This window comes from Lithobates pipiens, unplaced genomic scaffold, assembly GCF_037356315.1.
Source record: "Lithobates pipiens isolate NorthernLeopardFrog02 unplaced genomic scaffold, aLitPip1_a1.2 Scaffold_8, whole genome shotgun sequence".
NCBI classification, from domain to species: domain Eukaryota; kingdom Metazoa; phylum Chordata; class Amphibia; order Anura; family Ranidae; genus Lithobates; species Lithobates pipiens.
The window spans coordinates 165911692-165926670 of record NW_027507903.1 but is presented as its reverse complement, the minus strand read 5'-3'; the positions used below and the strand labels follow the sequence as shown (position 1 = coordinate 165926670).

The following is a 14979-nucleotide window of genomic DNA, read 5'->3' as shown; positions in this document are numbered from 1 at the left end:
CTCCACCTTGATACTAAAGACTACACCTTCTACTCACCCCATACTCAATATTCGAGAATTGACTACTTGTTCCTGCACCAAAGAGACCTTCCCTTTCTTTTAAAAGCAACAATTGAGCCAATGATCCTCTCTGACCATTACCCCATTACAATGACCCTAACACTTTGCGACAAAATACCATTCACCAAAACTTGATGATTGGATGCATCCCTACTCACAGTCCCTAATAACATGGCTCAGACTAGACTTTCCATCCAAAACTATTTCCGGGAAAACAACACCTCAGATACCTCCCCATTAGTGCAATGGAATACCCATAAATGTGTGCTAAGAGGTGCCCTTATTGCAATGACAACAACAAGAAAACACACTGCACAGGCTTCACTCAACTCCTTACAACTCCGAAATCTTGAAACTAACCATAAGTAATCGCAAGCCCAACAAAGATACCAAGAGCTAATTCACATTACCCAAAAGCTCTTTTATGAATGTGGGAACAAAGTGGCAAGTTCTTGGATAGAGCACCACAAGCTAAGAAATCAGCAAATACAATACATAACATCAGTTCCCCCAAGGTCAAACACTAAGCCCTTGTACACACGGTCGGAGATTCCGACAACCAAATCCGTTGGATTTTGTCTGACGAATTTTGTCTGAAACTGTTGTATACACACGGTTGGATGAAGTTGTCAGAAAATCTGATCTTCAGAACGTGATGGCGTGATTTCATTACGACGGGACTATGTTCAGGCTAGTAGCCAATAGCTTTGATGTAGGAATTTGATCTGAGCATGCGTGGCACTTTGTCCGATCGGAATTCTCTTCACATGACCGGAGTATGTCCGATCGGAGCATTTTGTCGGAAAATATTTCCGGCAAGTTGGAAAATTTGGTCCGACGGATATTCAGACGGAAACAGTCCGATGCAGACCACACACAGTCGGAATATCCGACAAAATGCTCCGATCGGACACATTCCGTCGGAATCTCCGATCGTGTGTACAAGGGCTGACAGCCTCCACCAATGTAGCAACTCAATTTGAGCGCTATTACTCAGAACTTGCCCGAAGCTCCTCACCCTGCGACAGAACGAAACCCACGTCAGGCAGCAATAGAATTCCTAAATTTGATTGACCCTAAACCGATCACCCAAACAACTGCTTGTAGAATAGATAAGCCGCTCACCTTAGAAGAATTCAAACTATCTGTTAAACAATTAAAAGCAGGTGAAAGCCCCGGACCGGACGGGTTTACAACGACCTTCTAGAAAACATTTCTAGATGACTTAGCGAGTCCTTTCCTCCATGCTTTTAATATTATATCACCTTTTAACCCAGCTATACCTGACTTTCTAGAAGCCCATATTACAGTAGTCCCCAAAGCAAGCAAAGACCCAACATCAGTAACAAACAATCAACCAATTTCTCTATTAAATGTCGACCTAAAATTTTTTTGCAAAGATCCTGGCCAATTGTTTACTTGTCGACAAAGACCAAGTAGGGTTCATCCCAGGACGAAAAGCTCGGGACAACACCACTAAAGCCCTTAACCTTCATTATTGGCTCACTACCTCAAAGAAACAAGGCTTCTTCCTGTCCCTAGATGCAGAGAAGGCATTTGACAGGTTGGACTGGGACTACATGACAGCTGTCCTGCGCAAAATAGGTATTCAAGACCGCTTACTTCATCTCATCATGTCCCTTTATGCCATACTATCAGCATGAGTCCCAGTTAATGGTCTCCTGTCAAACGCCTTCCCCATCTATAACGACATGAGACAGGGCTGTCCTCTATTGCCTTTGCACTTACAATGGAACCTTTCTTTGCCGTCTTCGGGCAAATAATTATATTCAAGGTCTAAAGGTTACAGATCATACAAAATAGCGGCATTCGCCAATGACATTTTACTATTCCTTTTGAAACCTCTGACCACACTCCCTAACTTACTGAAAGACTCCAAGCTTTTCCGTTACATCTCCAACTTTAAAATTAACTTCCCACATTCTTAACGTCTCTCTACCCACCTCAACCATTTCACAGTATCAACAGGACTTTCCCTTTACTTGGAAGCAAGATGCTATCACTTACCTGGGCATCCAGCTCCCCACCAGACTATCTGACCACTACTCAAAAAACTTCTTACCAGTCCTGCGCATAGTAACAGAAGTTTTCCATAGATGGGACAGGCCCATTTTCTCATGATTTGGCAGAGCAGCCATTCTGAAATTGAACGTCCTACCCTGTTTGCTCTATCCCCTACAAGCAATCCCAATATGTTTACTATCAGTGTTCTTCAGGTCTTACAAAAGCCAATGTACAGCCTTCCTATGGCAACACAAACAGCCTAGAATCAGCTATGATCAACTCACCCTTCCCAAGCAGAAAGGAGGGATAGGTCTACCTGATATACACAACTATTAGAGGGCTTGCCACCTTTTGTGTATAGTCAATTGGAATATGCACAGCTATGTTAAGGACTGGGTAGCCCTTGAGGATTCTTTCTTGACTCCTTCTATAGAATCTATCCCCTGGCTACTACCATGCAATCTTCCTCCTTCCTTCAAGAAACACCCTCTCATTGGCTCTTCATTGGAATGTTTCCAAGAAGCTAACTTGAAATATAGCCTATCCTCAATAGGGGGACCCATGACACCTATACGCTTCAACCAAGACTTCCCAGCTGGGATGTCCACCAAATTCCTAAAAAGGATGACCCCCCCAACCTTTCCTTTGTGCTCAGCACAGGTCAGACCTTATCTCACAATGGCCAAATACTCTGATACTTCAATGGTCTTACATGCAGGTTCACCATTTTCTTCACTCAGAAGATCGTTCAAACTCAGTATCTCGACCCCTTACTCCTTATGAAAGCCTATGTTCCAATAATACACCCCAACATGTCATCGCCTCCATTCATGCTCCCATTTTCCTAAATAGACCTTTTATTATAGGAAAGGCCTGTTTGGCATGGGAGCAAGACATTGACTTAGCCCTTACACCCGAAGACATCTATACTCACACACACAAAGGGTCTGTGAAAGTAACACACAAGAAAATTGCTATAAAATTGTTTTGAGATGGTACCGAACTCCCACTCTGTTACACAAAATTAACCAAAAGCTCCCTAAGCATTGTTGGAGATGCAACCAAGACGATGGCACATTTGTACACATCTGGTGGACCTGCCTCCTGCATTGAAACGTTCTGGACTGAAGTACACTTGGTTATCACACATGTTACGACCTACAGTCTTGATTTTTCACCTGCGCAATCTTTTCTTCACCACACATCTCTCCGCCATAGAGACTATCATAAATCACTCAACATGCACATGGTGAACGCAGCAAAACTATACATACCTATACACTGGGACACAACCCACACTCCTTCACTCAAAGAATGGTTCTCACACCTGCAGAAAATTGCTGAAATGGAAGAACTTATCAGTCTTACGAAAAATTCTCCATCCAAATTTGGAGCAGCTGGCACCCTTATTGCACAACTGATCACTACCAACACTACCAACACTGAACTACATCTCAACAGTAACCTCTAGCTAGATAAAGAACATCTATACTGTTACCACACCTCCCCTTCCCTGCCCCGCCCCCCCCCCCCTTAAGATCTTTTATATAAACAGAATGCCTCATCTCCCCGGGAGAGAACAGATTGAGGGGGCCCATTCGTCGGTGAGATCCTGCAGTGACCTGATCTATACCCCCTTTCTTACCCACTCCCCCTTTCTTTTTTTTTACCTTCTCCTCCAACTACAATTACCGATCTTGCTTCTAACTGGAGAATTCCATTGGCTACTTTGAAAATTTTCCTATTTGCATTTACACCCCACATACCCTCGCTATTATATGTTATGGGAATTACCCTGTTCCATCCTCACCATTGTATGCTATGGGATTTACCCTGTTTTATATCTGTTGATCGACATACGTCATCTTTGCTTTTTGTTTTTGTTTTCTTTTGTTTGTCACCACACAATACTAGTTGTTTGATGAATAAATTAACTCTACTGTAAGGATATTCTTGACGTTTTCTTTGTACAACATACTAAGTGTAAAACTGTATAACTGCTAGTTGGTAGTGATGGACGAACTTCCAACGGGACGTTTCACGAACGCGAACGTGGCCCCATTGACTTTAATGGCAGGCGAACCTTAAAAACCTTCAGGTCATATTTTCAACCACAAAATACTGACTAGCTGTGCACACATAGTCCCACAACATGGACACTGACATAACAAAAGTATTAAACGGATCTGGGATTGACAACGACAAGCATTCTTTTTTTCTCTGTGAAATTTTGACAATTCAGGAGCACATAAAGGCCATGGAGGAGAGGCAAGGTCAGGGCAGGCTATGAAGGGGGTGCAGGAGATGATCAGTGCCACAGTCAGGGCAGTGAAGTCCTGTGCCAGTGTCCCAGTGTGCCAACCTGTGCTTGAGTCCCTCCCTCTGCCCGGCCCTTACCCCCACCTATGCAGGGCTCCACTGCGGTGGTCTGGAGGTGCCAGTCCAGTGCTGATCCTCAGCCATGGTGCTGGCACTGCCTGCTGATTGGCTTCTCCGCTGCTATCTCCCTCACTGTCTGAAATCAGCACCGCGATAGAGACTGAACACTGACACCAGCACCGTGATAGAGAGCACTGACACCAGCACCAAGATAGAGAGCACTGACACCAGCACCGAAATAGAGAGCACTGACACCAGCACCGTGATAGAGAGCACTGACACCAGCACCGAGATAGAGAGCACTGACACCAGCACCGTGATAGAGAGCACTGACACCAGCACCGTGATAGAGAGCACTGACACCAGCACCGTGATAGAGAGCACTGACACCAGCATCGTGAGAGCACTGACACCAGCACCGTGATAGAGAGCACTGACACCAGCATCGTGAGAGCACTGACACCAGCACCATGATAGAGAGCACTGAGACCACACCTGCACCAAGGTAGAGAGAACTGACACCAGCACCGTGATAGAGAGCACTGACACCAGCACCGTGATAGAGCACACTGACACCAGCACCGAGATAGAGAGCACTGACACCAGCACCGTGAGAGCACTGACACCAGCACCCTTATAGAGAGCACTGAGACCACACCAGCACCGAGACAGAGAGCACTGACACTAACATCGTGATAGAGAGCACTGTCCTCGCTTCGGCAGGACATATAGTAAAATTGGAACGATACAGAGAAGATTAGCATGGCCCCTGCGCAAGGATGACACGCAAATTCGTGAAGCGTTCCATATTTTTAGCACTTTAAGATGGCACCTGCTGTTTCTGCAAATTATTATTACTAGACAAAGAGATTTGAGGATTAGTCCCGTGTCTAGTGATCTTTACCTTTTTATTTACGTTTAAGAATGATCCTAATGCCTGCGGACAGCACTCCCTGGCCTAGTTCGTATCTACTCTAAGTGGCTATACCCCACAGGCCTGTGTGCACTTATTGTTTGCTAACTTTCTGTTTCTCGCTTTACCATTGTTGCATTGAAGTGTATGACATGTACTGCTTGATATTATACAAATAAAATGTTATTTGACAGGATAGAGAGCACTGACACCAGCACCGTGATAGAGAGCACTGACACTAGCACCGTGATAGAGAGCACTGACACGAGCAGCGAGATAGAGAGCACTGACACCAGCACCAAGATAGAGAGAGAGCACTGAGACCAGCACCGTGATAGAGAGCACTGACACCACACCAGCCCCGTGATAGAGAGCACTAACACCACACCAGCACCGAGATAGAGAGCACTGCCACCAGCACTGATACCAGCAACTCGCTGCGGGACCCAAAAATATGACACCGCTCAACCTCTTCAAACAGGAGAGTACGGGCATATAGTACGGCGTGCTTTTTTTGTACAAGGAAGTGAGCCAAAGGTAGAAAAAAGGTCCGTGTGCTCGATTAAATAAATAGTTTATAGAGTTATGCATATACATGGTCTACAGGTCACATGTGTTGAATTCCTCAGAGATCCATGCTTCGTTCATTTTTATAAATGTGAGATAGTCAACACTGTTGTGAGCTAGGCAAGTGCGCTTATCGGTCACGATCCCCCCTGCTGCGCTATACGTCCTTTCGGACAGGACACTGGACGAGGGGCAAGCCAACAATTCCATTGCAAATTGGGCAAGCTCTGGCCAGAGGTCAAGCCTACCCACCCAGTAGTCCAGGGGTTTATCACTTCTCAGAGCGTCCACATCGGCCGTTAACCCGATGTAGTCGGACACCTGTCGGTCTAGGCATTCCCTGATGCTGGATCCGGATGAGACCTGTTGATGGGTCTGCTGAAAGAATGATCTCATATCAGAAGTGACCAACACATCTTCAAACCACCCTCTTCTTGCAGGCGCTGTTGGATTGGTACCCACAACTCTTTCTCTGGGAGTGGAAATTCCTCTGCCAGCGTACGCAAAAGCAGAATGCAGCATTTCTCAAAGCAAGGCCTGGAAGTGCTCCATTCTCCTCTCCCCATCCACGGACAACAACAGGGATCCCAGAAATGTTTAAAGCATGCTCTTCTTGCTCCTCCTCATCCACCCCGGTACCATCCTTCTCTGACTCCTCTTCAGACTCCTGTTGTTGACTTGTCTCAGATAGAGTAGCCGCCCTGGGAATTCATCCAGCATTGCGACTTCCTCATCTTTCTGCTCCTGCTCCTCCCCGGCTTGATCAATGACACGCTGCAATGCACGCTCCATAAAGAAGGCATAAGGTACGATGTCACTGATGGCACCATGGCTGTGACTGACCAGTTTGGTGATCTCATCAAATGGCCGCAGAAGTCTGCATGTGTCACGCATGAGCAGCCACTGGCGCGGTGAAAAAAACCAAGCTCCCCAGAACTTATTCTGCCGCAGAGTTTGTACAGGTAGTCGTTAACTGCATGTTTCTGCTGGAGCAGCCTATCAAGCATATAGAAGGTTGAGTTCCATCACATTGGAAAATCGCAAATAAGACGTCTGACCGGCAGATTGTGTCACCGCTGAATGTCAGCAAGGCGAGCCATGGTTGTGTAAGATCTTCTGAAATGGGCTGAGATTTTCCTTGCCTGCCGCAAGATGTCCTGGACCCCAGGGTATTTGACAACGAATCGCTGCACAACCAAGTTTAAGACGTGTGCCATGCATGGCACGTGTGTAATGTTGCTCTGTTTCAATGAACTAAGCAGATTGGCACCGTTGTCACACACGACTTTACCAACTGTCAAATTGAGCGGTGTTAGCCACTGATCTGCCTGTGAACGCAAAGCTGAAAGGAGTGCAGGGCCAGTGTGGCTCTTGGCTTCCAGGCACAACAGATGCAGCACAGCATGGCAACGTCTCACTTGGCATGTCTAATAGGTTCTGGGAATATTGGGCGGCGCAGCGGAAGAGACGGTAGCAGCAGAAAAGGAGGAGTCAGCCGAGGAGGAGAGGGAGGATGGAGTAGGAGGAGGAGAAGAAGAGCCAGGCCTGCATGCAATGGCGTTTAAACCAAATCTACACGGGTGCCACGGGTTACATGCTTGACAGCCGTCAGAAGGTTCACCCAGTGGGCAGTAAACGTTATATACCTTCCCTGCCCATGTTTGCTAGACCACGTGTCTGTGGTCAGATGTATCTTGGCACCGACACTGTGTGCCAGAGATGCATTCACTTGCCGCTGAACATGGCCATATAGCTCTGGGATGCCCTTCTGTGAGAAATACTTCCTTCCTGGGACCTTCCGTTGTGGTGTTCCAATGGCCACAAATTTTCGAAAGGCCTCTGAGTCCACCAGTATATATGGCAGTAGTTGGCGGGCTATCAGTTCTGACAAGCCAGAGGTCAACCATTGGGCAAGAAGGTTATCCGGCGTCATCATTTTTTTATACTAGAACATTTGGCCTATGGAAGCCTGCCTTTTTCCAGAAAAACGTGAGGACGGCATGATGGAAGGTGGAGTGGAGGACAATTGTGAGGAGAGAGGAGAAGGAGAAGGAGAAGACGAGGCTGGCTGGTGAGAGCCTGGAGTGTGGCTTTGTGGGTTCCGTTGCTCCCACTGGGCTCGGTGATGGCAGATCATGTGCCTTCTTAAGGCGGTCATCCCTAGGTGAGTGTTTGGCTTACCACGACTTATGCGTTGACTGCAAAGGCTGCAGATGGCAACACTATTGTCAGCAGCGGACACGTTAAAAAAAGCCCACACTGCGGAGCCATGTGCCGGCATCCTGGGAGCACCAGATGTGACTGTACATGGTTGATGCCTCGCTCCTGATACATTAGCAGTCTGCTTTGTCCCTCCTGTGCAATCTAAGTTCCACCTGCTTCTCCTCCCTATCTGCTGGTCCATATCTCCCTCTGAACTGCCCTCCTCTTCCTCTCTTGTGGGCACCCATGTGACATCACTAGACATGTCATCATCGACGTCACCTTCCTCACTGCTATAATTGGAGATCTCGGAGTAGGCAGCAACACCGGGGACCAACCTCCTCCTTGCCTCCTTGGGCTGATCTGGGTATTGTCGTCAGACTGCTGAGTGGTGGTTGTTGCTACCTCCTCTTCCTGATCCAATGCCAAGAGTGGCTGTGCATCGGCAATGTCTTGTGATGGATCGGAAAATAATTCCTGTGACTCAAGCAGAGGGTATATGGTGGTGGTGGTGGTGTTGGTGGTAGTGTCTTTGGGGGTGCACACAGCAGAGAGTGAAGAAGAGGGTGCAGATCGAGAGGATGAGGAGGGTGCAGAAGAGTAAGGCTGAGTGAGCCACTCAACCAAGTCTGATGCATCCTTTGACGTAATCGAACGCACCTTCTGCAATTTGCCACTTTGGCTCAAGCCTGTTGCTCCTGCCCTACCCCTACCACCCCTGCGGAAGGGCCTGCCTCTTCCTCTGCTTGTCATTTTTTTTAAATGACCCTGTGACAAAAGTCTCTAGAGAAGTGCAGTATATGTGGAAGAAGGTATATAACACCCCGCTTCAATCTGTTGTTTTGGGGGGCCACTAGTCTATCACACCAGTTATAATACTTTTTTCTAATTGCGTTTGTCACTCTTTGTAGTATCGCTGCAGAACTGCTCAGCAGTCACAATGCTGCACAGTGGAAATGCACTATACTATGCTTTCTATATTTTAAAATATTTTATACGTGTATTACACCCCTATATACTGCACACCAAATAGTACACCTATACCAGTCCTTAAAAGGACCTTTGTGGACCTAATAGTAGCTAGCTAGTAGCTAGTGAATTGCAGACTGTCCCTGCTCCAAACACCTACACTGAGAAACGACAGCTGCAAAATCGGTCAGCAACACTGCATGCAGTGCATTATAATATGCTTTCTATATTTGAAAGAAAGTATATTATACGTGTATTACAACCCTATATACTGTACACCTATACCAGTCCTTAAAAGGACCTTTGTGGACCTAGTAGTAGCTAGCTTGTAGCTAGTGAATTGCAGACTGTCCCTGCTCCAAACACCAAACTGTCCCTCCCTACACTGAGAAACGACAGCTGCAGAATCGGTCAGCAGAACTGCATGCAGTGCACTATAATATGCTTTCTATATTTTAAAGAAAGTCTATCATATGTGTATTACAACCCTATATGCTGTACACCTATACCAATCCTTAAAAGGACCTTTGTGGACCTAGTAGTAGCTAGCTAGTAGCTAGTGAATTGCAGACTGTCCCTGCTCCAAAAACCAAACTGTCCCTCCCTACACTGAGAAACGACAGCTGCAGAAACGGTCAGCACTCAGCTCAGCAGCACAGCAGTGAAGTATAATATGCTTTCTATATTTGAAAGAAAGTATATTATATGTGTACAACCCTGTATACTGTACACCTATACCAGTCCTTAAAAGGACCTTTGTAGACCTAGTAGCTAGTGTATTGCAGACTGTCCCTGCTCCAAACACCAAACTGTCCCTCAGTCCCTACACTTATAAAAGACAGCTGCAGAATCGGTCAGCACTCAGCAGCACAGCAGTGAAGTATAATATACTTTCTATATTTGAAAGAAAGTATATTATACATGTACAACCCTATATACTGTACACCTATACCAGTCCTTAAAAAGACCTTTGTGGACCTAGTAGCTAGTGATTTGCAGACTGTCCCTGGCTCCCTGCTCCAAACACCAAACTGTCCCTCCCTACACTGATAAAAGACAGCTGCAGAATCGGTCAGCACTCAGCAGCACTGCAGTGCACCATAATATACTTTCTATATTTGAAAGAAAGTATATTATAAGTGTATTACAACCCTATATACTGTACACCACTACCAGTCCTTAACCACTACAATACAGGGCACTTTCACCCCCTTCCTTCCCAGCCCAATTTTCAGCTTTCAGCGCTCTAGCGCTTTCAGTGACAATTGCGCGGTCATGCTACACTGTACCCAAATGAAATTGTTATCATTTTGTTCGCACAAATAGAGCTTTATTTTGGTGTTATTTATTCACGACTCCGTTTTTTTTTTTGCGATATAAGCGCAAAAATAGCGGAAATTTGGAAAAAAAACAATATTTTCTTTTTTCTATTTGAAAAGAAATCCAATAAAATCAAATTTTGTCATAAATTTAAGCCAAAATGTATTCTGCTACATGTTTTTGGTAAAAAAAATTCCGTTAAGTGTATAATAATTGGTTTGTGTGATCACGGACATATGTACGCAAATGATCATGTACATATGTGTGCAGGTGATCACGTACATATGTGTGCAGATAATCATTGGGACATGTGATTTTAGTGGGACATATGTGGGGGACATGTTTTTATTATTAGGGACATGTGTTTTTATTATTTGGGGACATGTATGTTTTGGGGACATGTGTGTTTTGGGGACATATGTGGGGACTGTGTTTGTACTGTGTGGTGTGTTGTGTGTTTACACTACACTGATGATCAGTGAGTAAAAAGCTGTAAAAAGCAGCCCATACTCACTGATCATCAGCCGGCTGCAGCGTTCTGCTCTCCTCTCCTCAGCGGTGACTTCCGTGTGAGGAGAGGAGAGCCGATTGCCTAGCAACCGGCTGTTTGTTTACATCACATGGCGGCCGTGATTGGACACGGCCGTCATGTGATCAGGAGGGCCAATCACAGAGCCCTCCTGCCGATCTGAGATGTGCCGTGTCCGGGTGACACGAGCACATCGGGATCGCGCCGCTGCGCGGGCGCGCGCGATCCCGCTACTCCTGAATGACGTTCCTGAACGTCCTATCAGGAGTAGACGGCTCCCACCCGGCCGTATATATGCATCGGCTGGGTGGGAAGTGGTTAAAAAGACTTTTGTGGACCTAATAGTAATAGCTAGTGATTAAACTGACTGTCCCTGCGCCACACAGCGTCCTTTCCCTACACTGACAAAAGACAGAATGTAAAATGTCTGCCAGATCAGGTCTATTTATAAGGTAGGGGGTATGTCCAATTGTTCATGTGCTGAAATGTCTCAATTGGCTATCCTGTACCCCATGATGGATGTGTCATGGGTCAAAGTTCTTCACAATGTAAACGCATATGTCCGCTGTGCGAACAGCGCCAGAAGTCCGCCGGTTTGGCGAATCGCGAACGAGCAAAATTTGCTGCAAACCCACCGCCGGGCGAACCGCAAGGCCATCATACCTCGTTGGTTTAACTTGTTTGGAAAAAAATAAAATAAATAACAATGGATTTGGATTTAGTATGATACTTTTTAAAAAATAAATAAATAAATTATTCAGCCCAACAATGGAACTAACATTTCTTCAATACCTGCTAATTAAAACATGTTTGTGTTTGGTGACATTTCACTAGAGCTGTCAAGCGTTATGCTCCCAAAATGAAACATCAAAAGATCACTGGTTATTCTCTCTTAATATTATTGGGAAGAGTAATAGAAAAATGACTGGCACAATCATTGAACTGGCTTTTATCTGTATTTAGCATATTGTTTAAAGAGTAAGTGTGTTATATATAAAGCAGCAGTATATGTAATGGTATGTGTTTGTGATGTGTGTGTGTGTGTGTGTGTGTGTGTGTGTGTGTGTTATGCAGAGCATGCTAATAAAGGGCTATTAAACTCAAAATCAAAATATATTAAATTACAGCTCACCATTTACATGTGTTGGCTGATATTAGTTTTAATGTTTGTTTTTTTCCTTGAATTTTACCTGGTGATCAAGCTAGTCTGTAATTCTTCAACTTACTACAAAGCCTAACAAAGCCTGCATAGGTATTCCGTTTTACACAAATTATTACAAATTCCTGAGTTATCCTCATTATGCCAGAAATAGACTGTGGATATTCCTGCACTGGACGATGAAGACTGGAATGAGATTTGGGTTTTTCCCTTCTCTCATCTAGTTTCAGCCCGGGACAATATGATCAAATTTAAAATTTTACACCAAGCCTACTATACCCCATACAGACTCCAGAAGATGATTGCCTCACTTTCCCCAGCATGGTGGTGCTGCTCACAGCAAGCAGGTGAATTTTCACATCTTTTGGACCTGTCTGACTATAATACAATATTGCCAAGAAGTATTGGAAGCAATAGGTCACCCAATGCAAATTGTCATTCCCCTTGAACAACAATATTGTTTACTGTATCTGGTGGAACCATTGGCTGTTGCGGTGACTAAGGGGACTCTTGTTAGACTCCTGTTATTTTATGCCCGTAAGGCAATTACCATGTGCTGGAAACAAGTCTCTCCTCCCACAATGTCCTTTTGGATGTGTTTGATTCATTCTAATTTGCCTCTCTACCAAGCTACTTACATTAATTGAGGGTGCCCCGTAAATTGCAGAAGGTCTGGTCTTTTTGGTTAGATGATGCCTTCATGGCTACCATGTTGCCGGCTAATGTGCATTTAATACTAATGTATTTCTTATTTAATTAAGACAACTATGGACAGTGTCTAATGACAGAGCATTGCATCCACATCCCGAATTAATGTAGAAAAGGACAACAAGAAAAAGACAGATCGAAGACCTGTCCCTTGAAACTGATTGGGACTTTCAAAGATGTGTGTATCTGTCAAGAGGTAAGCATATCAACACACGTTGTTTAAAGAAACATTCATTTTATTACAAAAAAGACTTCATAAGTTAAGAACAACATTGCAGCAGTGGTGGAGACAAACAGCACACCATGCCAAAACAGTGTGGGAGCTAAATTAATGTTTTTACTAAGCTGCAGCTGGGTGGGGGGGGGGGGGGGGGGGCTCTAATGTTTAGCATGTGACTGTTCTGTCTCAAGGACATATAGCTAAACCTTCTTGTCCCATAAACTTCAGATGCCATATTTCTTTGATCTCAGTTTTATTAGAACAAGCCAGGTGAAACTACAAAATAACAGAAATAAACCTCAATAGTACAATATTGCATACATTACAGCATACATTACAGAAACAATGATCTACAATATAGGATGAGATAGTGAAAATGTACTTTTTAAGTTCTCTGATGCCCCGTACACACGGTCGGACTATAGTATAGGACTAGATTCTGCCGGACAATCTGCCCGTGTGTGGACTCCAGCTGACTTTTTCTTCCCAAAAGTCCGGTGGACTTACAAAGAAGTTTTGACTCCAAATTGTACGTAAATTGTACGTAAATTGTACGTAAATTGATTGAAAATAGTTATCTTTATGTTGTGATCCATTTTTGTTTATAGTTTTACACATTAAAGTGATGCCAAAGTCAAGATGTTTTTGACCTTAATGCATTCTATACATTAAGTTAAAAAACTCCCCACTACTTTCCCCCCATCCCTAAACACTTACCTGGCTTCTCTTACTGATCCAGCACCGCCTCGTCTTCAGCACAGCTCCTCCACTTGCTGGTTTACACAGAAGACATACGAAGTAGTGGGAGCCATAGGCTCATGCTGCTTTTAGTCAAACTTCTGTAAAGAGAGAGTGGGGGAAATGGCTTACCTGCGATGTGTGTGTGTCTGTAGACGCACACAGCTCGGCTTGGGAGCACACTCACACAGGTGCCCCTTCAGCACCCGGAGAAAGGTTAAGTGGGCAGCGACGGTGGGGGCTCCTGAATAGGAGATAAAGTATCATTGCACAGAGCAGCAGATAAGTATGACATGTTTTTTTTATTTTTAAGCAAAAAGAGAAAAAAATAAAGCTTTACTATGTTCTGTGCTCGCCTTTGCCTAATACAGGTACCGTAGGCTGCATTTTTGTTACACCTTGCACTCAGACCACTGACCATACTGTAACATTTGGGGCTCTGTCTGGGATCAGTGCAATCATAGTGCCAGTGATCAAAGAGCAGAGAAGTGGACATTAAAGTAAATTGAGAGTTAGAAGAGTTCATGGAGGTAACACCGTGCTCAACTAGTGTTCAGCTATGATAAATAGTCCCATGTCACTGCAGAACTTAAAGAAATAATTCACCCACCTTGAAGTTGAGTGTGAAGAAGAAACTAGTCAGACGAATTGGGCACAATGCTTAAATATTCAAAATATATATACAGTATATACTGGTACAAAAACATTAAGCTCTATAAATGAGGAGTGTGACATACTGTGTAACATTTATTCCTGAACCTGGAAGGTAACACTACTGTTTGAGCCATAATTGCCCAGTCAGCTGCCTTAGGGTCTGGAAACATTTCCAGTGCTTGTGAAATCGCAAAGCCAGGGCCGTCTTTAATGCAGGGAAAATGGGGCATCTGCCCAGGGCCCATTCATTGTTGGAGGGCTCCAAACCTGATAAGTCAAGTGCATTAGTTTTCTCCTCCTTTTTATCAAGCTTGTCATGGGTTAAGTGAAATCACATCCCCGCAGTGTCTCTTCTACTGGCCCGTCCCTTTCTTTATCACAGTCTGAGTGAACGGAGCCTCTTCCCCGCGACATGCTGCATCCTGCCCCTCCCATCCCTCCTCTGCGGGCTGCTGGACTACATCGCTCTGCACAGTGACTATAGTGTCTCCCTCTGAGATACTGTGTACTGTCCTGAGTCAGGTCCCCCCCCTCCC

The 14979-nt window shown here is 44.9% G+C and overlaps 1 non-coding gene across 1 annotated transcript; it reads left to right on the top strand.

Moving 5' to 3' along the window:
- The first annotated feature begins 5171 nt into the window (after positions 1 to 5171).
- Positions 5172 to 5278, top strand: LOC143965138 (U6 spliceosomal RNA). Its single transcript, XR_013271540.1, has one exon. It is a non-coding gene; the product is annotated as a U6 spliceosomal RNA (small nuclear RNA).
- The last annotated feature ends 9701 nt before the right edge of the window (positions 5279 to 14979 follow it).